Source organism: Aethalodelphis obliquidens, unplaced genomic scaffold (genome assembly GCF_003676395.1).
Source record: "Aethalodelphis obliquidens isolate GAN/ISIS:26980383/991018 unplaced genomic scaffold, ASM367639v1 scaffold2, whole genome shotgun sequence".
Classification (NCBI taxonomy): domain Eukaryota; kingdom Metazoa; phylum Chordata; class Mammalia; order Artiodactyla; family Delphinidae; genus Aethalodelphis; species Aethalodelphis obliquidens.
This window is the reverse complement of record NW_020837946.1, coordinates 60143566-60169271: the sequence shown is the minus strand read 5'-3', so window position 1 is coordinate 60169271 and position 25706 is coordinate 60143566. Positions and strand designations below refer to the sequence as shown.

The following is a 25706-nucleotide window of genomic DNA, read 5'->3' as shown; positions in this document are numbered from 1 at the left end:
CCAGAAGTCTCTTTCGCCAGTAGAGAAAAATCACAGCTGCTGAGGAGGGTCTTGTCAAGTCTCTTAGGTGGATTGGTGCTTCATGCTAGCTTCTTTTATAAAAGTCAGATTAATTTTCTAATACTGTTTTCTACTTTAATGTTATTGCTTTAATCATTAGACTATCACCAATTCCTTCAGGCAATAGGAAGCGATTGAAGATTTAATGAGATTCATACTGCTTGTCCTTAAATGTTGATGACTTCCTTCATGCATATTAATCATTCCTGACCTTGATCTTAAATTCCTTCCCAGCACAGATTCTCATCAAGCATACCTCCTAGATCCCTCGGTGTTCACCAGGCACCTGGTTTGTTTCCAAAAGTACATTAACTCTAATGTTCAGTGTACATCAGATTTTTCAGTACCCTTGTCTGATTTGTCTTCTAGTTCTTACTATGATTATAAATCTGGAAAATTTAGGGGGAGAAGAATCAGCAACCCTGAAGAGGGGATTTAGCCTAGTTTAAAAGACTGTTCTGTTCAGCAGACCTTGAACATGCCTTAATTGGTTGTCTAGGTCAGTATGTCCAACTGGCAACTCTCAGACCCCATCCAGGCCACGGAGTGCTTCTGGGTGGCTGAAGTGTGTGTGCTCCGGCTGGCGATCAGCAGGACTCGGCCTTTGTCCCCTGCTTTGGCGGCCCCAGCCTTTAGTTCAGGCCTACCCCCTCCTGCCACAGGGGCCTGGGAAACCCTGGCTGACCACCTGGTCTCCTCATGCCCAGCATCCGTGCATCTGCATCCCCACCCTTGCCCCAATTATCTCCTCAGCCACCTTGGCAGATTTTCTAACCAACAGCCCTTGCCCGAACCAGGACCCAGGAAAGGAGTCGTTGGAGTGTGTGAGAGGAGAGAGGAGAGGGCTGAGGAGTCGGGGGTTGGGGGGGAGATGAAAGTGAGAGCGAAGGGGTGTGGGGGAAAGAGGGAGAAAGGATCACATCAGTTGAAGAGAAAATAAATATGTAAGACCTTGAGGGTGAGGGAGTCTGTATACAAGGAGACAGAACGAGTAGGAAGAACTAGGTAAAGAGGTGAAAGCTTGCGTACGGTGATGCTGAGATGAGGACCAAAAGAGGTAAATTTGCGTGTGAAAGATGCCACCTGTGAGAGAATGGGAGGAGAAAATGGAGAGAGCAAAACAGCTCTGCTCCATAGAACCTGACCAGGCGCATCACTGGGAAACACGGTCTAACAAAGCATTTTTTCAGATTTGTGAATATGTTTTTGTTTTTTGTTTGTTTGTTTGTTTTGCGGTGGCCTTTCCCGTTGTGGAGCACAGGCTCTGGACGCGCAGGCTCAGCGGCCATGGCTCACGGGCCCAGCCGCTCCGCGGCATGTGGGATCTTCCCAGACCGGGGCACGAACCCATGTCCCCTGCATTGGCAGGCGGATTCTCAACCACTGCGCCACCAGGGAAGCCCGTGAATATGTTTATAACAAAAAAGTATTATTATAAAAATGTTAAACCACAAACAGACCCTTAGAAGATTACATTACTTTAAGGTTATTTTAGGATGTCCCAAATGCTTGCTGGCGTGTTGATTGTCTTAAATGTGGCTCATCCCAACCAAGAAGTTGGACAGCATCAATTTTGATGATGTTAAGTGCTTACCATTTTTAAAAAACAAATAAATGGAGTGCTTTTTACATACAAATGGAAGTTTTTCATCTTCTTAAGTAATCATCTGTTGATATCATTTAACTGAATAAGTAGGAAGATATCCATTTTGTGAAGTAGGTTTCTCATATGTAATGATCAAAATCTTTCTCTTTTAAAGATAACTTTTAAAATATAGTCAGAAATTTTCATACCTTTTAACTCAATTATTTAATTCCACTTCAACAAGTCTATATTCAGAAAATAACTAGAGATGCTGGCAAAGATTTCATTTTAAGGATGTCTATTACAGTATTAATCATATTAGCGAAGAACTGGAAACTCCCTAAATGTCTAATAAAATACAGGAATGATTAAATTATGATACGTCCATAAGATGAGAGAGTCTATTATATAGTCGCTAAACTACTTCTTCTAATTCATCTCCACACTACACTCAGGTGGCCTTTTAAGTAGCACATTGGATCATTTCACTTCCTCTTAAACCTTTCCTTGGCTTCCCGTTGCACTCACCATGAAAATCCTGACCTCCAAGGCTTTGTCTTATCACCCCAACTCTCCAGTCCCTCCATTTCTGTCTACTGGCCTGCTTTTCAGGTACTCTCATTCCCTAAGCCCTTTCCTCCCCAGGACCTTTGCACATGAACTTCTCTTCCCCAGCTGTTGTCTGGCTAAGTCCTGCTTGTTCTTGAGGTCTTAGCTTCATCAAAGGGATTTCCTGACCCTCTTTACCACCCCTGTACTCCACCCCCCAGCATACTCACTCATTGTGACCTAGGCTTCTCTTTCATAATACATACCACATTTTAAAATCATATGTTCATTTGTGTGGTTGTTCTTTTAATGCCCAGGTCCCCTCTGAACTTTGTCATTTTGTTCTCCTTTCTGAGAGAGATCCTCAAGTTTATTCTCTGCCCCTTCTATTGAAGTTTTCCTTTCTGTTGTCATATTTTTAATCTCCCAGAGTCTGTTTTGTTCCCTTAAAGTTTTGTTTAAAAATAGTATTCTGTTCTTGTTTCATGGTTGCAACATGGTTTCTTGAGTATATTATTAATATACTCACCATGGTTTCTTGAGTACATTATTAATAATTTTCTAGAAATTTTCTTCTCTATATATTGTTTCCTCTGAGGTTTTTGTTTTTGTTTTTGTTTTTTGGTATTTATATTTTATATAAGAGACTTTCTCAGACATCTGGAAATCCATGGTTGCTTGCTTCTGTATAAGAATGGGGGATTTAGGGGCTTCCCTGGTGGCGCAGTGGTTGAGAGTCCGCCTGCCGATGCAGGGGACATGGGTTCATGCCCCAGTCCGGGAAGATCCCACATGCCGCGGAGTGGCTGGGCCTGTGAACCATGGCCGCTGAGCCTGAGCGTCCGGAGCCTGTTCTCTGCAACGGGAGAGGCCACAACAGTGAGAGGCCCACATACCGAAAAAAAAAAAAAAAAAAGAATGGGGGATTTAAAAATCTGAGTGGGCTCGTGAAAGACAAGGAAGACTGAGAAACTGCCAGAGACTGTAGAAGACTAAAAAGACTTAACAACTAATTACATTGTGGAATCCTGGATTTGGAGCCTGGCCCAGAAAAAAGGACATTAGTAGAAAAAATGGTGAAATTCAAATAAGATCCATACTTCAGTTCATATTAATCTACTAATACTAATTTCCTGTTTTGGATGGTAAAACTCTGGTTATGTACAATGTTAACGTTAGGGTAAGCTGATTGAAGGATGTGTAGGAACTTTTTGTACCGCTGTTTCCCTTTGTACTATTTTCAAAATAGAAAATAAAAACAAGACAAACTGAGTGGAAGCTCTGAGCAAGGGATGGGGACAAGCTGCTGTGGGTCAGCTCAGCCATGGGGTGACCTGATGGGGCCATTGAATGAGAAAGTGAGAGAGATGATAAGCAGGGAGGAACAGGTTCAAAGCAGCATGGCATAAAGATCGCCCTGGCTTCAGGGAGGAGAATGATTTGGAGGAGGACTTTAGAAACTGAGAGAACAGTAGGGAAGCATTTGTAACCATTTGGGGCAAAAAATGACAGTGGCTTGGACCAGGGTCGTGGGCGTGGAGAGAAGTGAATGGTTTTAGGAGCTGTTGGTGAGGTAGACTCACAGAATGGTTGTCGCTTGGATTTGGGGATGGGGATGATGGAAAAGGATGAGTGGTGGGGGACCCCCTGATTCCCAGGTTCTGGATTAGGCAGTTGAGTGGATTATGGTACTATTCATAGCGAACACTGGAGGGAGGACAAGGTTTGGAAGAGAATATGATCAATTTAACATGGCGAGTGTTAAGTGTGAAGTGCCCAGAGAGAGCCAAATGGAGATTTCCAGTAAGCAGAGGAGATGAACAGGTCGGGAGAGTTTGGGGAAGGGATCTGGGCTAGAGATGCAGATTTGGAAGTCATGAACATGTGGTGGCTATGTGACGGAACATATGTAAGCTCCCTAGGGGAAGGTAGTAGCTTGAGAAGAAGAGGAGTAAGGACAGAACCCTAAGAAAAACTGATATATAAGGAGTAATCAGGGAAGGGAAGCCTACAAAAGAGGCTGAGGAATAGCTAGAGAAGTAGGAAGCCTTTATGGGTAATTACCTTTTAGTTAATACTTTAAAGTATCATCAGATTCTGAGGTAAGTTTCCAGATCCAGTATGGTTGACTTCTCTCCTCAGCACCAACCCTCCTTTCCAAATACCTTCCAGATACCCTCACATAGAGTCCTGCTGCTACTTGACATTCAGTAAATCCAAACGAAGTCCTCCCCAGACCAGAACCAACTTATCCTCTATTCTTTCCCCTTTCTGTTAATGACACCACTGTCATCAGAGTCATCTTTGACTCCTTTCCGCTAATCAGTATGTGTTTAACCAATTATCAGGTTATGTAAATTATACCTCAGCAGTCTCTGGTGTCCCTCCTCTTTCTTACATTCCCTAAATTACCACAGAGGTTTAATCCCTCATTACTTTTCATCTGTCCTCTTGTAATAGCCGCTTAACTGTGCAATATCCTGATTCTCCACTGCAATCCATTCTACCCTTTTAACTTCCCTAAAGAGTAATTTTTTAAAAATTTTATTGAAGTATACTTGACTTACAATGTTGTGTTAATTTCTGCTGTATAGCAAAGTAACTTAGTTATATATATATATATATATTCCTTTTCATATATATATTTTTTTCATATAAGAGCAATTCTTTAATAATTTGCTTAATTAAATCTAAACTGAGCTCTTTAAACCTTTCAGAATATAGTCTTATTTTACTCTTCCAAATAAGCATACTCAATACTTTAGCAAAAACAAAACCACTCGACACTTCATATACTCCGGCCTTTCATAACTCTACACTTCTGTTCATGCTTTACCCTCAGCCTATTATGCTGTTCCTTTGCCCTTCATTTTTGTCAAAAGCCTCTCTGTATATCAAGGGCTACGTCGAGCACCACCTTCTCTATAGAGCCTCTCTTGGTCTTCCCTAATAATTGCCGTCTTGCCTGTCTGCCTCCCTTCCTTCCTTTCTTCCACCAATATTGGAACCCTACCAGTTGGGGAAGTTGCAGGAAACTGAAGTCATTCGGGCTATTTCAAGCAGAAGTGCCTTTAACATGGAAACTGGGTGTCCATAATTGTTGGGAGGTTAAAGAAACAGCCTGTTGGCGGAGCGTGCGGTAACAACTTCCAGAACAGCTCCTCCTTTCCTCCAGAACCAGCCCACCAGGTGAGTTAAGCTGCCACCAACTCCAACTGCTTCTGAATACTCACGAAGCCGATGTGGGATGCTAGGATGCTGCTCAGAAAACCCTTACATTTCCCCATCGTGCTCACCAGCAGAAGAAAGAATAGCAGAAGCAGCAAGAATGAGGCTGCCATCACACTCCCCACTTCAGATCTCCCATGAAAGTTTCTAACTGGTAAGGTGAAATTCAGATGTAGAACCTTGATGTTGGGGAGTCTGGGACACATAGTTCTCAGCTATTGAGTCTCCACAGTACAGAAGACAACTGAGGAGGAGGTTGGAATGCATGCTGAGACGATCATTTTTTCCAGACACTTAGTGTGAGCCATGGGCTGTTATATTTGTAATAGTTTTCACACTAACCTTGTCACACCAGTGGATTATCAAGTCTGCTAGGATAGGAGTATGAATAATTCCTATACCCCCTCCCAGTAAACACACAAGTTTCTATAGAGGGTAAGAACTAAATAACTATTTGCTATATGAGTGAAACTGAGTCATCTTGCCAAGACTAGCATCATTACTTGGATAGAAGGGAAAACCTTTTAATATTAACCCAAGGCAAGACAAGGGAGTAATTAAAAGGAAGTCTAAAAAACTCCAGGGGAAATTTCAGTTTGTTTATGTGCAAAACAGAAGTTTAATTGAGATTCTAGCTACAAATTACTTCTTTTTTCTAACACTGAAGAGAAGAGAGCCTGTAGATGGTTCTAATGTCATTGAATAAGAAATGTCCTGTGGGGGAGGTACAATTGCCATTGATGTTTGAAATGAGAAAACTCAGGGTAGTAGATGGAATTGAGTCCTGTAAACTTGTGTCTGCTTATTAAGAACAGAAATAGATGACTTACTGTGATGATTAAAAGAAAAAGAAAAGAAGTAAAAGAAAGTTACTAGAAAATAGATGCCTCTGGAAAATAAGGAGTACTTTCATGTCACGGATAACCAAGGTGATCAACTTGACTTCGTGGCTATGGACAGATTTATGAGGATGTAAGGACTCTAATAATAAATTTTAGTCAGGGTTTGAAGGATAACTTATTAAGATACAACAAATAAGATAAATTGTATTAGAAATCTTTTCTTTATCTGAGATAAGAGGCTCACTTAAGAGATACTTCCATAAGTAGTGCAGAGGTAGGACCATAAAACTAAATAAGGAGTGGTAACTTCAGCTCTGGGTATAACACCATGTGACCTTAGGCAGGTCCCTTAGTTGGCAGCCTATGGCTTCAGCTGCCATTCCTTTGCTGATTGATCTCTCTGTCTATTTATTTCCGAAAGCTCACTGTCCTCTAGAGTTAGAGATAGGCTATCCCAGTGGTTCTAACTGTATTGTGCATTTAGAATCACAAGAGTCTTTAATGTCTTCCCACAGTTCTTTAAACTCCTTGTTTTATAACACAAATCTCTTCATATTTTGACCCTGTGTGCATCTCTAATCTTGTGATGGGCACTCTTCCCTCAAGCCATAACACCTATAGATTTTACAAAGACTACTCTTTGTGTGAAATGCATATACCACGACTATCCTCATCTGGCACTACATTTATGCTCATTCTTTAAAATTCATCTCAAGTACACTTTGATTGATATGCACCATCTCTTTGTTCCAGCAGCATCCTTAGCGTACCTCTAGTGCTGTACTGTAACCATGGGTTAATCGGTCTATCTTTTTTTCCCTTCTAGGCAATAAATTACTTGAGCATAGGGATTCTGAGTAGTAGGTATGGAGAGGGGCCTGGGAATCTGCATGTTCAACAAGCTCCTTGGGGAATTCTGAAGGCTCAGACCTCAGTTGTCTTTTTTAAAACTATATCCTCAGTATCTTTATTTTATTTTATTTTTAAAACATCTTTATTGGAGTATAATTGCTTTACAAGGTTGTTAGTTTCTGCTGTATAACAAAATGAATCAGCTATGCATATACATATATCCCCATATCTCCTCCCTCTTGCGTCTCTCTCCCCCACTCCCCATCCCACCCCTCTAGGTGGACACAAAGCGCCGAGCTGATCTCCCTGTGCTATGCAGCTGCTTCCCACTATCCATCTATTTTACATTTGGTGGTGTATATATGTCCATGCCACTCTCTCACTTCGTCCCAGCTTACCCTTCCCCCTCCCCATGTCAGACCTCAGTTTTAATTGGTTTCTAAGATCTATTTCAACTCTGAAATGTCAAGGCTTTTCTTCCTTGCATTTTTAAAAATAAACTTATTTATTTATTTTTATTTTTAGCTGCACTGGATCTTCATTGCTGCTCACGGGCTTTCTCTAGTTGCGTTGAGCGGGGGCTACTGTTCGTTGAGGTGCGCAGGCTTCTCATTGCGGTGGCTTCTCTTGTTGTGGAGCACGGGCTCTAGGCACGCGGGGTTCAGTAGTTGCAGCACGCAGACTCGGTAGTTGTGGCGCACAGGCTTAGTTTCTCCGCAGCATGTGGGATCTTCCCAGACCAGGGCTGGAACCCGTGTCCCCTGCACTGGCAGGAGGATTCTTAACCACCGCCACCAGGGAAGCCCTTTTCCTTTCAGTTTAACTGGTGTTGAGGAGGGGAGAAAAAGCTTTTGGGGAGTTGATTAAAGCCAAAAAAAAAAGACTGCCTATGCAGTCCTCTTCCATGCCCACTGTAAGATTGCTTATTATACTGAATGTAGGATAAGGTAGATAAGTAGAAATAAGATAAATTCCCTGATTTCATTTAAGAGTGTTGGCTTAATCTGTTCAACTTTTTATTCATTAATTCTGAGACTGTTGAGGGCTTGCCATGTGTCACTGTTCTAGTCGTTTATTGCACATCAATGAACAAAACAGACAAAAATCCCTACCTCAAGGAGCTTGCATTGATAGGCAATAAATAAATATGTTAAGTAAATCACAGAGTATTTTAGAAGGTGATAAGCAATGTGGAGAAAATGGAACAGGGAGGGAGGACTTTCTTTTACTTTGTCAGTGCTTAGTAATAAGTTACTAGAGAAAATAATTTATTTAATTTGAGCTGTTTAAATAAGCCATACTTTAAAAGGCAGAATTTAACCTGCACCCAGTCAGAACAGAGCTTGGGATTTGCAAAATTCAAGTCTAGTTTCCGTTTATAAAATTGACAATAACTGTCTTTCCCATTATGTTATTATATGTCAGTAGGAGAGAAATAATTTAAGGAATTGCTCCCAAGGAGTCCTAGTAAATTATGTGATTTTTTTACCACTACAAAGAAAAAGGAAATAAGGAATTAAGCCACAAAGCAGTAAAAAGAAGTTTGTGTTTTATACTAATCTGCAAGGCTGATTTAATTTTATTATTTAAAAGAAATCCACTTCATTCCAAAGCCTCTTTTCTTATCTCTCCACTTCCCCTTTTTAATTTTTGGTTTGGATTTTCATGTTTAGATTAAAAAGTATGGGTCCTTTTAGAATTTATAGGGAAGCCTCATCATATGCATGAGAAGCACAGGACTTTAGCTTTACCTGTCTGGGGCGCTCAGGAGGAGGCTAGTTTTGTGGGGAGAATCACGTATCCATCTTTACTTTCAAATAACTTAATCAAAAGATCAAACATTTCACTGTAAACAGTCTTAAAAGTCAAACTAATGTCACCTGCAGAGGCAGCTAAAAGAATGATGAGTATTGTTTTGCACAGCAGTTGAAACTGTTTTCAAAGTCCTTCCACAATGAGGTAGAAAATGACTTTTCTCGCACTCCTTAAAAACTAGAACTGTGTGGTAATTCTGATGACTGTCAGTTCCTGTGGGGTGTTTACACAAAGGTACTTTTAAATGAAGAGACATTTTTAGAGCAATTAGAGACGAGGCTAGACAGAGAATAGCCGGCTCAGGGGCCTGGCAGGTCGGGGTTAAGGTTTATTGACAGGACAGGGTCAGGCGTCTGCTCAGCCACCACTGCCCCTCCTACCTGCCCTCCGGATACATCCAAGACCTCAGCCAGCCTGGGCTCCCTGCTGTAAGCCAACCCCCCCTGCACAATGTGGGAAGGGAAAGAAGAAAGGAGGAAGAACAGGCGAAGTTCTGCAGAAACATTACAGTTCAGTCTTGAAATACAAGTTTGAAAATATTTATGTCTATTTTTCTGGCCCAGATGTTGTGTCACTTTAGGAAGAAGAAATTTTAAAACATACAAAGAATTGTCTGTTCTTTCAACTTTGTAGTTTGCAGTTATTGCATCCTGCAGAAAGAAATTGCCTGGCCAAAGTAGTCTTTTAATTTCATTTTTCAGTTTTGAGTTACAGGTTTCTGGCAAGCTCCCTGACCACTACTGTTACCTGGTGGCGCCTATATTTCATCAAATTTAGACGTGCAGACTACCTGGATCCAGGCCCAGATGAACTGTTGAGACTGATAAACATGATCCCACCCTGCCCCCATGCATGCTCCTGCTTTTCCCTTTAAGGGAATCTAAAACTTTGAGTCCTTGGGTCCCCAAGGGAGTTGAAAAAAAATGTGTTCTGGTATTCGGGTAGTCGAGTTTGCGCTGTGGTTTTCTGTGCTGCATCTCTGCTTGCCCAGAGGCTGGTGCACATCCCAGCCGTGCCCCACTTCTCCAGTGTTGGTGATTAATGCAGGGAAAATTTTTTGTTTTTAATAAAAACAAGCAGAGACATCTGTCAGTCAAGGCAGAATTTGTTTGACATCTTGTGATTGCTGCTTACAGAAAGAATGACAGCAGTTGTTAAACAAATAAGAAAAAAACTGCTGTTTATGGGTAGTTTGCAGATATCCTAAGGATATCGTTGTAACATTACTTGCCTTCGCTTGTATAAGTAGAAAATAGTAGAATGAACAGAATCATTAATTTTTGAAATCTGGGTTGTATTAGATTTAAAGTAGTAATAAAAATGGAAATATTAAGCAAATGTATTATTTTTAGCTGTGTAATATACTAGGGGCTTTTCCTTTCGTTAGAATATATTTCAAACATTTGTTTTCATGGTTGCAGGGGGAGTATTAGCATTCAATGTAATTAAACTTAATTACATTTCCTATATGAATTATTTTTAGTCTCTTTTTAAAATGCATTTATGATTTTTTTTCCTCTATACTAGCTATTCCCATACGCTTGCCCTGAGAAAAGGTTATAGAAAATTTGTCTATTTGCTCGGAAACAGTCAGAAATCACGAATTAGATTTTAATTTAATTTAGAATTTTTGAAATGAAATTTTGGGATATAATCAAGTGGGAAAAGCATGAAACTCTTCAGGGTCTGAGGTTTTTGTTCTCATGCCATGTTCATGTGATCTAAGAAAAATACTTAATCTCTGTCTGGCCCAAGTTATTCTACTTGGGAAGTGTTACAATAATTTCAGTCCCTGATGATGTGGAAGTATCAGACCACATATTTCCTTAGGTACTGGGTGAGATTGGGGTTTGCTGGGAAGAGCAGAAAAGGAACTTCTGGAATGTTGGAAATAGTCTGTATCTTGATAGGTATTTGGTTACACAGGTGTATGCATTTGTCAGAACTCATCAAATGATATACTTTAAGATTTAAAGGTTTGTTCATATCATAGTATGTGTATTTTACCTCAAAATACAAAAAAAAAGGAATTCTAAACACATATTTGGTTAATGTTATACGTGTTGAAATATGGGGGAGAGGGTTACTGTCTTTGAAACTTACTTTGAAATGCCTCCAAAAGAAAAAAAAAAAGATGGATATAGAATGTTTAGAAATGTGATAAAGAGCAAATATCGTAAGGAGTTAATTGTAGGATCTAGGTAGTGTGAATATTTACCATAAAATTCTTTGAACTTTTTTTTTTTTTTTTTTTTGGGGGTTTTGGGGTTTTTACTTTTTTTGCCTTTCCCCCTGTGGGGCACAGGCCCCGGACACACAGGATCAGAGCAGCCATGGCTCACGAGCCCAGCCGCTCCGCGGCATGTGGGATCCTCCCGGACCGGGGCATGAACCCGTGTCCCCTGCCTCGGCAGGCGGACCCTCAACCACTGCGCCACCAGGGAAGCCCTGAACATTTTTATATGTTTGAAAATGTTCATAAAATGTTGGGGAAAAAGTGAAGGTACTGGTTATTGCTCGTTAAAGGATTTGTATACCTCCATTTTTAATTCTACCCCCCGTTCATTCAAAATTAAGCCACTTGGATTAATATCAAAAGGGGGGAGGAGTGTGAATGTGAGCCATTTAGATAAATAGAAAAATGTATCCACCTCATACTCTAGTTACTTTTGAAAGGCCGTTATCAAGCATGGAAGCCAAGAGTGTCTTTACAAACAAGAAGAGCTCTGAGAAACCCACATCATGCCCCCAACCAATGACCTCTCTGGGCAGATAAAAATTGGCCTCCAGACCCCTAACCATGGAAAAGGACATGGCCTCCTGACACATAATCTTCACCACTGGTAAGCAGGTAACCCCCCTGCTGTATACCTTATACTGAGGCCCTATCAAATGAAAATGGGCTTTCGGTTTTCAGCCAAATCTCAGGGATTTGGCCATGAACACCTCTACTTTTATCAGAATGCCAAGCTATCTCTTACATCCTGATAGAGGCCTCTTTTTAAAGATATCTTATATGGGACCTCTGTGATACTTATGTTGTGTGTGTGTTAATCTTGAAGGGTCAAAAGGGTAAATTGGTTCTGGTGAATTTGAACCAAACTTTTAAAAGCTAATGATAATACATTTTTAAATGAGGCCATGTTGCTCAGTTGGTGCTTGAATAGTAAACTGGAAAGTCAAGATTGGAGAGGCTCAAAGATCTCAATTCTTTCAGGGTCCCAAAATGAACTCTGGCCAGTTAATTTATCTCCATTCATTGATTTTCTCACTTGGAAAATGAGAAATGAAACCTGGCACAAAATGCCCGGTCAGGGGTTCTGAAACTTTAGTGTGTGTAAAAATCATTTAGTTTGTTAGAGATTCCAGCTTCCAACACCTGGGTTTTCTGAATCAGTAGGTCTGGGGCAGAGCTCAGAAATCTGCATTTTAATAAATGCCTGGTGTGATACTGATGTAAATATTGGACCACGTGAAAACCAGCATAGGTGTGTTTTGATGGGTACTATGTTAACTGATAGAATCTTGTATTATTTTAGCTTTTTCTTAGGGAGAATTTTACACATACACTGAAGTAGAGAGAATGGTAAAACGAACTTCCATGGACCCATCACCCAGCTTCAACATTCTTAGTTCACTTCTACCCCTATCTACTCCCTATACACTTCATCCACTGATTATTTGCAGAAGCAAATCTTAGGCATATCATTACATCCATAAATATTTTAGTAGGGGGCTTCTCTGGTGGCGCAGTGGTTGGGAGTCCGCCTGCCGATGCAGGGGACGCGGTTCGTGCCCCGGTCCAGGAGGATCCCGCATGCCGCGGAGCGGCTGGGTCCGTGAGCCATGGCCGCTCGGCCTGCGCGTCCGGAGCCTGTGCTCCGCAACGGGAGAGGCCACAACAGTGAGAGGCCCGCGTACCAAAAAAAAAAAAAAAAAAAATTTTAGTAGGCAACTCTAAAATGTTAAAATATAAGTACTCTAAAAAATATACCATATTAAACCTTACAAAATTAGAGAATAATTCCCTAGTATCAAATATATCTGTGTCTAGATTTCCTTGATTCTCTCTTTTCTTTTTCCCCCACAGTTGATTTCTTGGCATCAGGAACCAAACACAGTCTACACATTGCATTTGATTGATGTGTCTCTTTAATCTTTTAATCTAGAGGTCCCCCTTCCCTGCTTTCTTTCTTTCCCTTGTGATTTATTTGCTGAAGAAACTAGGCCATTTGTTCTGTAGCTTTTCTCAGTCTAGATTTTCTGATTGGATCCCCATGATGTCATTTATCATTTTTCTTTCCCCTGTATTTCCTGTAAATTCCATCACTTCCATCCTGAAGTTTGATCAGATTAAAGTTCAATCTGGGGGCTAAAATGCATCATTGGTCATGTCATATACTTCCATCAGGAGGCACATGTCTGGTTATCTCTTTTTTTTTTTTTTTTTTTTTTTTGGTTATCTCTCTTTATGTCATGTTAGCAGCTATTGATGATCATTGCTGAGATCTGTTCTTACGGAGGGAGAGCCCCATATTTTGACTCTAAGTATTTCATGGAAGAACCTTCTCCCTCTCATCATGGATATTTCCTTTTCTAAGTTAGGCTTTTAAAGCTTTCACAGTGAACCATAGCTGCCTACTTAGACAATGTGTTTGCTACAAAAAGCAGAAAGGCTTTCTTGCTTTCACATCTTAGTCTCATTTTCACAATATAGTAATCTTTAAAATTTGTCCTAGTGCCTTCAACATTTATTTCAGTTTCTGAGACATATTAAGATGAATGGATGACCACACAATTGAGCAGAAATTTGGGGGCCCTGTAATGAAACCACAGTTGCAGGCAAGGTGACCTGGTATAAGTACAAGTGAGTAAGAGCCTCCAGTTCTGTACCATCATCCCATCCTGAGGGGAAGGCGATGAGTGTTTAATACCTATATTTATTTACTTTGTCCTGAAAGCAAACATGAGGTTTCTGGATCAGGGGCAGACAATTATTACTTATAACAGTAACCATATTGGTTCCCTATACCCCAGTTTTCTCCTTGAGAGCAATGTGAAGGGGTCTAAAAGAATGAATTGGGTATGCCAAGATCTCTCCAGGAACTGGGAATGAATGGGTTCATTCCTTCATTCAACAAACACATACTGATGGTCGAGTGTATGCAGACACTGAGCCAGCTCTGGAGAGGATGGTAAATACTAGAGTACTCCCAACCTAATGCATAAAACCATATACCTCTGTGCCTAGAATTAGCCATCAAGTCTCATCCTATACTTATAGGTAATCAAATATATATATTTGTACATATGTGTGTGTATTTGATGTTATATATGTATGTGTATACAATTTTATACCTATATAAGCACATGTATGTGTGTATTTGATTTTATATATGTGTGTATATAATTTTATACATATATAGGCCCATATATGTGTGTGTTACTTGATTTTCCCCTCTGACTTACATTATAATTTCAAAAATCATTTCCTTAAATCATAGAGTTGCTCATCTTATCTTTAGTTCTTCTCAGCCATTTCTACCTTAGCGATGAAATCCGTATAAACCCAGACCAGAATCCTGCCAAAGTGTGTTCTTAAGTCTTTGTTCTATCCTGAATTCTGTACCATTTGGAATTAAACCAACTCATTTGAAATGGAAAAAAAAAATCATTTTCTTCATTTGTAATTTATCTACAGATGTCATTTGCACTGACGTTTGCGTGAAGTTTTCTCATCTCCAGCTTCTCAGGTAGCAAGTGAATTAGCTATACTTTATACCCACTTTGGAGTTTGCTCATGTGACTAGCTTTTTTGAAGAGAAAGTGAAATCCAAATTGGGAAAATTAGACTCTGAGAAGAAAATCCCAGTGCAAAGTACTAAATATTTCCTCAGGCTGAAGAGACCTACAGCAGGACGAGGGACAGACCCAACAGCTGTGGTAGGTGCTGTGGATTAGGTCTGGTGGAGCAGGCACCCTAATAGGGGAGATGCAAAGACACAATTAGACAAATGCGATAACTCCGCAACGGGAAAGTGCTTGGAAGGAAATAAAGTTAAGAGGTAGTGAGTAACTGGGGAGACCACTTTAGAGAGAGCAGTCCCAGAAGGCCTCTCCGATGAAGTGACATTTGAGCTGAGGCCTGAAGGATGTGAATGAGCCAGTGACGTGAGGAGCTGGTGAAAGAGCAGATGCAGAGATGAGAAAGGACTTAGTATGTCTGAGAACAGAAAGGGGGCCTGGTGGCTGGCTGGCCGTGAGTGACAGGGGGAGTGGAATGTGAGAGGTAGGCAGAGGCCAGACCACGCCAGGACCATGTCAACTCTGAGAAGCTGGAATTAATGTTCTAAAAGCAGTTAACAAACATTGAAGAATTTTAAGCAGGAAAACTTAGTAATTATCTTCATTTAGGCTTTTTTTTTACACATGTGCAAACCTCTATGTGTGTGTGTGTGTGTGTGTGTGTGTTTTGTTTTTTTTATTTTTTGGCCACTCCTCGCAGCTTGCAGGATGCGGGACCTTAGTTCCCCAACCAGGGATCGAACCCATGCCCTCCACTGTGAAAGCGCAGATTCCTAAGCATTGGACTGCCAGTGAATTCCCTATGTGTGTTTCTAATGGTAGCTTGCTGTAGGTGATCTGCAATTTGCTCTTTCATTTACCAATAACATCATGGGCATCTATGAAAGGAAGATTTATAAGGAAAAATAAGTTTGATTTGCTGTGAACGACATGACAAATAGATGTAGATATGTAAGAACTTGAAGCTGTGGCTAAAAATCAGTGTCCTAGGGGTAAAAAATGGACAGTGCTTGCTTTTAATGTCCATTATAGATACAAATTCACTTCAGTAACTTAAGAACATTAAAGACATATTCTAACTTGATTCTTTCATAAGCTTATCATGATTAGTATATTACTTTAATCATGTATTTATTGTTAAAACAACTTTATAGGCCATTTTTAGTCTTCTAGATACAGCACAGCTTGAACAAAGAAGGAAGATAGAAGAATAAGAATTCAGCAGGAAGTGTATGGTCAAACCATAACAAACCAAGAGAGATGATCAATAAACTCCACAGAGAATGTGTCACCTTGAGAAGTGTGGTTTACTATTGTCAACAGTTATAAATGTACATATTTATTCACTTTTAAAACATATTTAATTTTTGTAAAAATAGACCTAAAAATCCTTAAACTGTAAAAACTCCGGCATCTTTTAGTTCTTGCCCATTTGTAAAATCTAAGCAAAAGCTTAAACAGGAGAAACTGTCTATATTACAGTAAAGCGAAGACAAGGATTATGTTTTCTGGTCTTAGAGTCCCCTGTAGTATGGGCTTTAAGCCAAACATTTTCTAAAATAGCAGGTGAATGAAAAAACTATAGGCTACAAAAATAACTGCCTCGAACTCATGAAAACTGATGTAGCTAATTTTTAAGCCTACATTAAAAAACAAAAACAAAAACATATTGCAGAGCTGCAAATGAACTAAAGCAGGCAAGAAATAAGGAGCCTGAGGATGTGTGACACAGCACTGCTATCACATTACAGGAGGGATATCTCGGACAAAACCCCTGTCTGCACTCTTAACCCATGAACCCTGGCCCCAGCCTTCAGCATTTGGAAGTATCTTTTTAAATTCAAATCGTTGATATGCTTCTGGTTTTGCAATAAAGTCACAAGCAATAGTTACGCGCTCATCAGTTACCTTTCTGCCTTTTATGGCAAATTGGAGACCCTGGAGCAACATCGATTAGTGAGAAATACTCTGTTTCTTAATAAAATCTTTCATGTAACTTTCTTCTGTACTTAAAAATGGAAATATAGGGACTTCCCTGGTGGTGCAGTGGTTAAGAGTCCGCCTGCCAATGCAGGGGACACGGGTTCGATCCCTGGTCCGGGAAGATCCCACAGGCCGCAGAGCAACACTGCCTGTGAGAAGAGTAGCCCCGCTGGCCGCAACTAGAGAAAGCCTGCGCGCAGCAACGAAGACCCAACACAGCCAAAAAAAAAAAAAAGTAAATATATTTAACTTCTCCAAACATTTAATTGTATGGGACGCTTTTGCTAAAAGGTATCTTAATTCCACAATTAAACACTCACCGACATGTATGTATGTATGATACCTCAAGAAATCTTCCTGTTGCTTACTTTTTTTTTTTTTTTTTTTTTTTTTTGCGGTACACGGGCCTCTCACTGCTGTGGCCTCTCCCGTTGCGGAGCACAGGCTCTGGACGCGCAGGCTCAGCGGCCATGGCTCACGGGCTTAGCTGCTCCGCGGCATGTGGGATCTTCCCAGACCGGGGCACGAACCCGTGTCCCCTGCATCGGCAGGCGGACTCTCAACCACTGCGCCACCAGGGAAGCCCCCTATTGCTTACTTTTAAGAAACTGTTTTATGGAATAAGTACTCAAGATAATTTAGAGATATTTTATTGTAAGTGCTCATCATTTTCAAAAGCTCATAATTCAGAAATATTTCACTGGAAAGGGAGACTAAAGACATTTATAGGTTTTTTTCCCCCCAGAGCTTCATGTTTATGAAACAGATTGTTAACAGCGGTGTAACTGAAAACACTGGAAGGGTCTGCTGGCCCCCAAATACCTCCACTCTACAACCTGTTTGAATCTAAAATTTCCTACAATTAGAATCATTCCTTCGGATTAAGGGAATATCCACACAAAGCCTTTGTTTAATAGGCGTTATCATTCCTGTGTTTTGCTAAGACTGGATTCGAAGGAATGAGTTGATATGTTTTTAATAGTCTTAGTGAAGAGGTAGAGGGGAGGGTGGGCATTCTTGGTGGGAGAGACGGGAGACACGCCAGTACCAAGGGCTCCAAAAGAGGGCTTTAGGGTGTGGGAAAGGCAGAGCCCCTACTTCCTAAATATGAAATGACTGCTTATGTGGGCGCTGTATTTAAAACTAATTGTACTGTACTCATCTAAGTTGTAGAATGGGTATAATCAGATGGACCGTGTCATTCGTGAACACTTCTGTCTCTTGTGGAGCAGGATGCCACAGGGTGTGCAGAATAACTTGGCACCTTCACTGCCTCCACCGTCTGGGGGGAAAGTCCAGAAAACAGTCTAGTTGAATTCTTAGATGGGTTTTTGGCAAGAACACAAGGTCACTTTATACAGCTTGTCTCCCATGTTTTTCACTGAGTATCTGAAAGAAAAGGGAGAATTTGTGGACCTGATTAAAACAAGGAAGTAACCCAGTGACTTAAAGAGGCACGCTGTGGAATTTGAATCCTAAAATACAGCCCTCCCTGGCTGACTTTTCAGCCATGGGAATAACCAGTTGCTTCATTGTGTGTTTTGTCAAAGTGCCTCAGCCATTTGGCCGGCCTGATGGTTACCTGCTGCCTCTTTTTATAGCCTCTGTGTCCTTTGTTGTTGCCCCGCTGGTCAAACATGTGTAACGGTGCCCTAGGGCACCAAGTGTGCCCTCAGGGAGCTAAGTGCTGCCAGATGTGGGGAGCAAGGGTTGATTCACATGGCCATAATTTCCAATAGCTAATTTTACCTGTTTTCTTTCGGTTTTGGGTTTCTTTCTTAAAGAAAAATCCATTTGGAGTTGGGTCCCCCCCGCTTTAAATTGCAGTCTTGTTACCTCTAATCTTCCAGCTCCACCCCACCCCCCAAATGGAAGCGTGAGGAGAAAAGCATGGAGGAGATATGTGATTTATTAAGCCTGGGTGACTAATGTTTTTACTTTATGATAAAAATTAATAGAATGTTTCTGTTTCACTGGACTCTGACCAGTATTTTTACTTCAAAGTGCAATTAAGTTTCACTGACTCAATCTTTCATATAGAAATTATTTACACAGAAATAGATAATATTTTAGATCAGAATCTTTTAGATAGAAATTTTATCTAATCTCTGATTAAGAACACTGAATTTATTGTTGAGAGCTCTGAGCTTTTAACTAGCTATTCTGAAAACTGGTTAAGTAGAGAGAAAGAATCAAGCCATTAGCTTGATTTCCTGTATGAACTGAACGTCAGGATGGCCAAATACGTAGTCTAAAAAAAAGAAAGGATTTCTTTATAGAAATATTCCTGCCAACGAATTAAAAAGTACTGATGAAATATTACCACTTGGCAAACTCCTAATGAATTAATGGATCTAAGCACTGACCATCAGTGGCTGCTAACATCACAAAAAGAGAGACATCTGTCAGAGACCGCCCCTTAAATATTCTTGCTAAAAAAACTGAATTTGAATCAAAACAAGTCCCTGGGTTTAATATCAGGCTATAGGAAATATAAGGGACAGAGACACCACTAGATATAACTAGTGAATTCCAGTGTAAGGAAGATGCTAAGGACAAAGAAATTCATTTCTTTAACAATAAATTACATGGAAGAAAAAATAAAAGAGAGAGGAATTGATTAAACAGGCATAAGAGACGTCAATCAAATTCAATGTGTAGATCTTCTTTGGATCCTATTTTAACAAATCATTTGTTTAATAAAAAATTGAATTATATATAATTATATATATATAATTTTCATATATATGACAAAAGGAGAGTATCTGAAGACTACAAATATTTGATATATTAAGGAATTAATATTAATTTTTTAATATGATACGATTATATTGTTAAATTATTAAAGAGTTCTCATCTTTTAGATATACATACTGAAATATTTACAGATATGATATCTGGGATTGGCTTCCAAATAATTCAGTGGGAAGGGAGAATGGTTGTAGATTAAACAAGATCAGCATGAGTGGATAATTGTTAAAGCTAGATGATGGGTACATGGGAGTTTGTTATAGTAATCTGTCTACTTTTGCATATGTTTCTAATTTTCTATTTAAAAAAAAAAAATAGGCTTAGGGCCTTCCCTGGTGGTGCAATGGTTAAGAATACGCCTGCCAAGGCAGGGGACACAGGTTTGATCCCTGGTCTGGGAAGATCCCACATGCTGTGGAGCAAATAAGCCCGTGTGCCACAACTATTGAGCCTGCGCTCTAGAGCCCGCGAGCCACAACTACTGAAGCTCACACTCCCTAGAGCCCATGCGTCACAACTAATGAGCCCACGTGCCGCAACTACTGAAGCCCTCGCACCTAGAGAGCCTGTGCTCTGCAACAAGAGAAGCCACGGCAATGAGAAGCCCACGCACTGCAACAAAGAGTAGCCCCCGCTCGCCACAACTGGAGAAAGCCCACACGCAGCAACGAAGACCCAATGCAGGCAAGAATAAATTAAAAAAAAAAAAACTCGAAAAAAAGAAATAGGCTCAGGTTTGAAACTCAGATCTGCCACTTGTAACTTTTGTGATCTTGTGCAAATCCCTTAACCCCCTTGAGTCTCAAGGGTTTTTTGCCTGTAAAATACATACAAGAATATCTTCCCAGTTTACCTTACACAAGTTGTTGGACCAAATTAAATAATCTGTATGAAGTTATTTTGTAAATTGCTATAAACATGTCAGCTATTTTATTATTGTTATTATAAAGCTTCTGAAAGGATACAGTTTTCCTGCTAAGAAAGTTTGGTAGGTTTTTCTGCTTCAGCAAGCAGTATAGTTGTCCCATGTACGTTATATCAATTAAAAAGCCCTGGAATAAGAATATACGTTATATGGCCATTGAAGATATTTATTAACTAGTTTGTAGTAATAGAATAATTATAAGAATTCATTTTAATTTTTTTCAAATACAAATTTCTAATAGCCTGGTCAATTAAATATAATATAGATAACTATGCTATTAATTTTCACTGTGTAATAAGAATTGTGAATTATTTCTGATTTTCTATTTTACTTGATTTTTTAAAATTGCTTGAATATTATTATAATATTAATAATAACATATTAATATTTTGAATTACTTGCATCATAATATACAGAAACCCGATTGTTAGAATGCTTTCTCATCCTTTTTTTGGTTTATTTGGTTTTCTAGTTCTGGCTTTATCCCTCCCTCCCTCCCCCTCTTCCCTCCTTCCCTCCTTCCTTCCTTTCTTCTTTTCCTGCCTTCTTTCCTCTCTCCCTTCTAGCACTTTATTGTGAAGTATAATATATAGAGAGAAACATGTGTAAAAGGATTGGGCAATTTAATGAGTGATTGTAAAGCAAACACCTATATTACTACTGTGCCAGTTAAAACAAACAAACAAAAAATCAGAATGTTGCCTGTACCTCAGAAGAACTCCATTGCCTTTCCCAGTCCAAATCTCTTTCATCTCCCAGGTAATCACAATCTTGACTTTAATAGTATTCACTTTCTTACTTTTGTTTATAGTTTTACCCCCATGTATAGATTCTTTTTTTTTTTTTAGTTTAAATATTATTAATTAATTTATTTTGGCTGCATTGGGTCTTCACTGCTGCGCGTGGGCTTTCTCTAGTTGCAGCGAGCAGGGGCTATTCTTCATTATGGTGAGCGGGCTTCTCATTGCAGGGGCTTCTTTTGTTGTGGAGCACGGGCTCTAGGCACATGGGCTTCAGTAGTTGTGGCACTCGGGCTCAGTAGTTGTGGCTCGCGGGCTCTAGAGCACAGGCTCAGTAGTTGTGGCGCACGGGCTTAGTTGCTCTGTGGCATGTGTGATCTTCCTGGACCAGGGCTCGAACCTGTGTCCCCTGCATTGGCAGGCGGATTCTTAACCACACCCCCACCCATGTATAGATTCTTATAGAGTATGATTCGATTTTGCCTGTTTTTGTACCTTTATATAAATAGAATCACAGATTCTCTTTTTTTCTGGCTTCTTTGACTCGACTTTATGTTTTAAATATTCATCCATATTATTGTCTGTAGGTGCAGTTCATTTATTTTGGTTGCTGTATAGCCTTCCATTTTATGAATTTATCATAATTTATCCATTCTGTTGTAGATGGGCATTTGGGTTAGTTACACTTTTTTTCTATTACAGACGTTCTTGTACATGTCTTTTGGTGCATCTCTGTACCTCCGTATGCATTTTTATTGCGTGTATACCTGGGATTGAACTAGTGACTTCATTCTGTTTTTCATTGTGGTTGTACCAATCGACACATTCTCCAGTAATATTTGAGTGTTTTTATTGCCCCACGTCCTCACCTGTACTTGCATTAAGTTTTAAAATGCTTTCTTTAAAACATTATTAGTAGGACTCCCCTGGTGGTGCAGTGGTTGGGAATCCACCTGCCAATGCAGGGGACATGGTTTCGATCCCTGGTCTGGGAAGATCCCACATGCTGCGGAGCAACTAAGCCCATGTGCCACAACTACTGAGCCTGTGCTCTAGAGCCCACGAGCCACAACTACTGAGCCCGTGTGCCACAACTACTTAAGCCCACGTGCACTAAGCCCACGCGCCGTGACTACTGAGCCCACGTGCCACAACTACTGATCCCATGTGCTGCATCTACTGAAGCCTGTGCACTTAGAGCCCATGCTCCCCAACAAGAAAACCCACCGCAATGAGAAGCCCATGCACCGCAATGAGGAGTAGCCCCCACTCACCGCAACTAGAGAAAGCCCATGCACAGCAATGAAGACCCAATGCAGCTAAAAAAAATTATTAGTAAAAACAACATGGATAAATAAGTTTACTGTTGTCTGTTACTCATTTACACTTATAATTTAGAAGTCTGGGTTTTATTTGAGGAGTGTGTGTGTGTGTAGAGGAGTATTTTACTTTTATTTCTTTTGCCTTGGAAGACTGATCTAAGAAAGTATTGCTACAGTTTATGTGAGAGAATATTTTGCCTATGTTCTCTTCTAGGAGGGTTTTTTTTTTAATTTAATTAATTAATTTATTTATTTTTGGCTGCATTCAGTCTTTGCTGTGCGCAGGCTTTCTCTAGGTGCGGCGAGCGGGGGCTACTCTTCATTGCTGTGTGCGTGTTTCTCATTGCAATGGCTTCTCTTGTTAGGGAGCACAGGGTCTAGGCATGCAGGCTTCGGTAGTTGTGGCACGCGGGCTCAGTAGTTGTGGCTCGTGGGCTCTAGAGCACAGGCTCTGTAGTTGTGGCACACGGACTTAGTTGCTCCACAGCATGTGGGATTTTCCTGGACCAGGAATCAAAACCGTGTCCCCTGCATTGGCAGGCAGATTCTTAACCACTGCGCCACCAGGGAAGTCCCCATTTATCAGTTCTAATAGTTTTTGTGTGGAGTCTTTAGGGTTTTCTATTTAGAATGTCATGTCATCTGCATATAATGACAATTTTACCTCTTCCCTTTCAACTTGGATACCTTTTATTTCTTTTTCTTGTGTGATTGCTGTGGCTAGGACTTCCAGTACAAAGTTAAATAGAAGTGATGAGAGTGGGCATCCTTGTCTTCCTCCAGATTTTAGTGGGAAGGCTTTCAGCTTTTCACCGTTAAGCATTAGTTGGCTGTGGGTTTGTCATAAATAGCTTTTATTATGTTGAGATATGTTCCCTTTATACTCACTTTGGTCAAAGTTTTTATCATGAATGTATGTTGAATGTTATCAAATGCTTCTGCATCTATTGAGATGATCACATAATTTTTCTCTTTTCTTTTGTTGATATGGTATACCACATTGATTGATTTGCATATGTTGAAGCATCCTTGTGAGTGTAGGAGTATTTTAGAGGTACATAAACTGTTTCTGGGCATTAATGTCCACTTGCTAAATTTCTTTTTTTTTTTTTTTTTTGCGGTACGCGGGCCTCTCACTGCTGTGGCCTCTCCCATTGCGGAGCACAGGCTCCGGATGCGCAGGCTCAGCAGCCATGGCTCACAGGCCCAGCCACTCCGCGGCATGTGGGATCTTCCTGGGCTGGGGCACGAACCCGTGTCCCCTGCATCGGCAGGCGGACTCTCAACCACTGTGCCACCAGGGAAGCCCCACTTGCTAAATTTCATCTTCCTACCTAACCACTACTGTTCTGGAGACCAGAGGGAAAAAATAATATAGCTTTAAAGAAGGAGAAAGCATTTATGTACCTTTTTCATTCAAAGTGATACTATACCTATAATGAATGATAGCTCAACTTCTTGATTGCTATGTGCCAGGTGCCATAATGATAAATACTTAATACGTATGAACTTATTTAATCCTCACAATTTAAAAAATTTTCCCTTTTTATTAACAGATAGAGAAACTGAGGCACAGAATGATTAAGTAACTTGCTGAAGATTGGCAGCTAGTAAATCTTAGAGCCAGAACTGAAGTTAGACAATCCAGCTACCCTGGCTCCATCTAAGTTATTATTAACCAGACCTCCTGCCCATGTTGGTGAACTCCAGTTAGAGTGACAGTAGTCCCACAGAGCCACCTTGTTTCCTCTCAAGGTGGCTGTACTGGGGCTTGAGGTGTTCATTCTGGTGCTGAGGGTCAGGGAAGTGGGGTTGCTTGAACTTCAAAACAGACTTGCTTCCTTCCACTTGCTCTAGATGTTGGAAGAAGCTGAAGCAGCATGAGGATCCTAGCTCTGGGGCTGGTACAGGTTTTATGAGAAGGAATGAGACTTGACCTACTCTCCTCTCTAGCATTTTCAGGGCCATTCAGCCTCCATCCCCTTTCCAGTGGGAGATGGAGAGGAAGAGGCTGAGAATGGGAGGTAGAAGGCCATAGAGAGGGCATTTCACTTTCCCTCCTTGTCCATGTAGAACATGTTTTCCTCTAGAAACCACACTGTAAATGGCAGCAACATTCCCAGAAAATCCATAATGTAGCTAAGATATCAGGTGTTTGCAGCTGAATCGTTTCCTAGCTTTTTCTTTTCGTTGCAAATGTGTAGTATTTCAGTTATATTATGGGCAAATGGGCTAGCCTAGAACTTAGACACATTGCTTATGTCAGAAAATGCTTTCCTAACAGCTAAGACCACATATTTATCTTGGTGTAGAACTAACTTTTTCCATAGTATGGCTCACTGACTACCTGAATATCCTGCTCCACGCAAACCGTACAACATGCATTTGTTTGATAGTAAAGTGAAAAACATCTCTAATAGGATAGGGAATCACTTTATATGGACACACTGTGATGGGGACCAAGCTTTAATAAGCTAAGATATCTTAAAATTCCAGCAATACAAATATCCATGTGCTTTTCATTTGTCATATATGGGCTTTTATTTACCAACCTACATAGAACATTGAAACGTTGATGTTGCCACCTGAACCACTTTTAGATCTTCAGATTTGTATGGCAAAAGGAATGATAATTATGATCTGCTTCAGGCTACAGGCTAGAATAATTCAAAAGGAAATGTGCATTACTAATATGGCAGAGCTCATAAATTCTCAATGTCAGTTTGCCACTTGTGGCTGAAAATTGCAGTCAGGCTGGTTGGCTAGAGGCAAAAAGACTAGAATTACATAATATTTATGAGGTCTGAAGTTAGCGTCACCAAACCCAAATATTGCCAGCCTTTCAGATAACTCAGTGAGGTCAGCATCATCTAGTCATGGCAATGGATTTGAGAGCAGAGTGGATTTGGTAATGATGACACATTAATTCTAGGTGTAAATTCTGTCCATGTCAGTCCACTGCTACCCCCTTTACAGGATTTATGGCCTTCCTGTTTTATGTATTATCCCTGAAATACTTACCTGAGGGGCCCCATACCATTGTGCAAAAATCTACTTGCTGCCTAAGGTTTTATGACACAGAGGTGGAAATGGAACTTCCCTCACTGCAGTGTTTCTTCAGCACTTCCAGTGTTGAACTTCCATGAAGACTTCCTGCCTCTCTGTATATCACCATGATGGCCAAGCCCCAGACACTTTTCAGATCCCAGCCAGCACCTTATATAACACTGTGCTCAGAAAGAGTTTGAT

The 25706-nt window shown here is 40.4% G+C and overlaps 1 protein-coding gene across 4 annotated transcripts in view; it reads left to right on the top strand.

Moving 5' to 3' along the window:
* Positions 1-25706, top strand: part of METAP1D (methionyl aminopeptidase type 1D, mitochondrial) — an 80038-nt gene that overhangs the window by 18653 nt on the left and 35679 nt on the right. The window contains exon 1 of one of the 4 annotated variants that reach the window (XM_027128249.1): positions 5216-5383. The exons of 2 other annotated variants lie outside the window; for them this stretch is intronic. The gene's annotated coding sequence lies outside the window, so the exon portion shown is untranslated. Of the gene's footprint in view, positions 1-5215; positions 5384-5410; positions 5577-25706 lie in introns of those variants that run through there. One more of the 4 variants, XM_027128258.1, reaches the window with a different exon arrangement.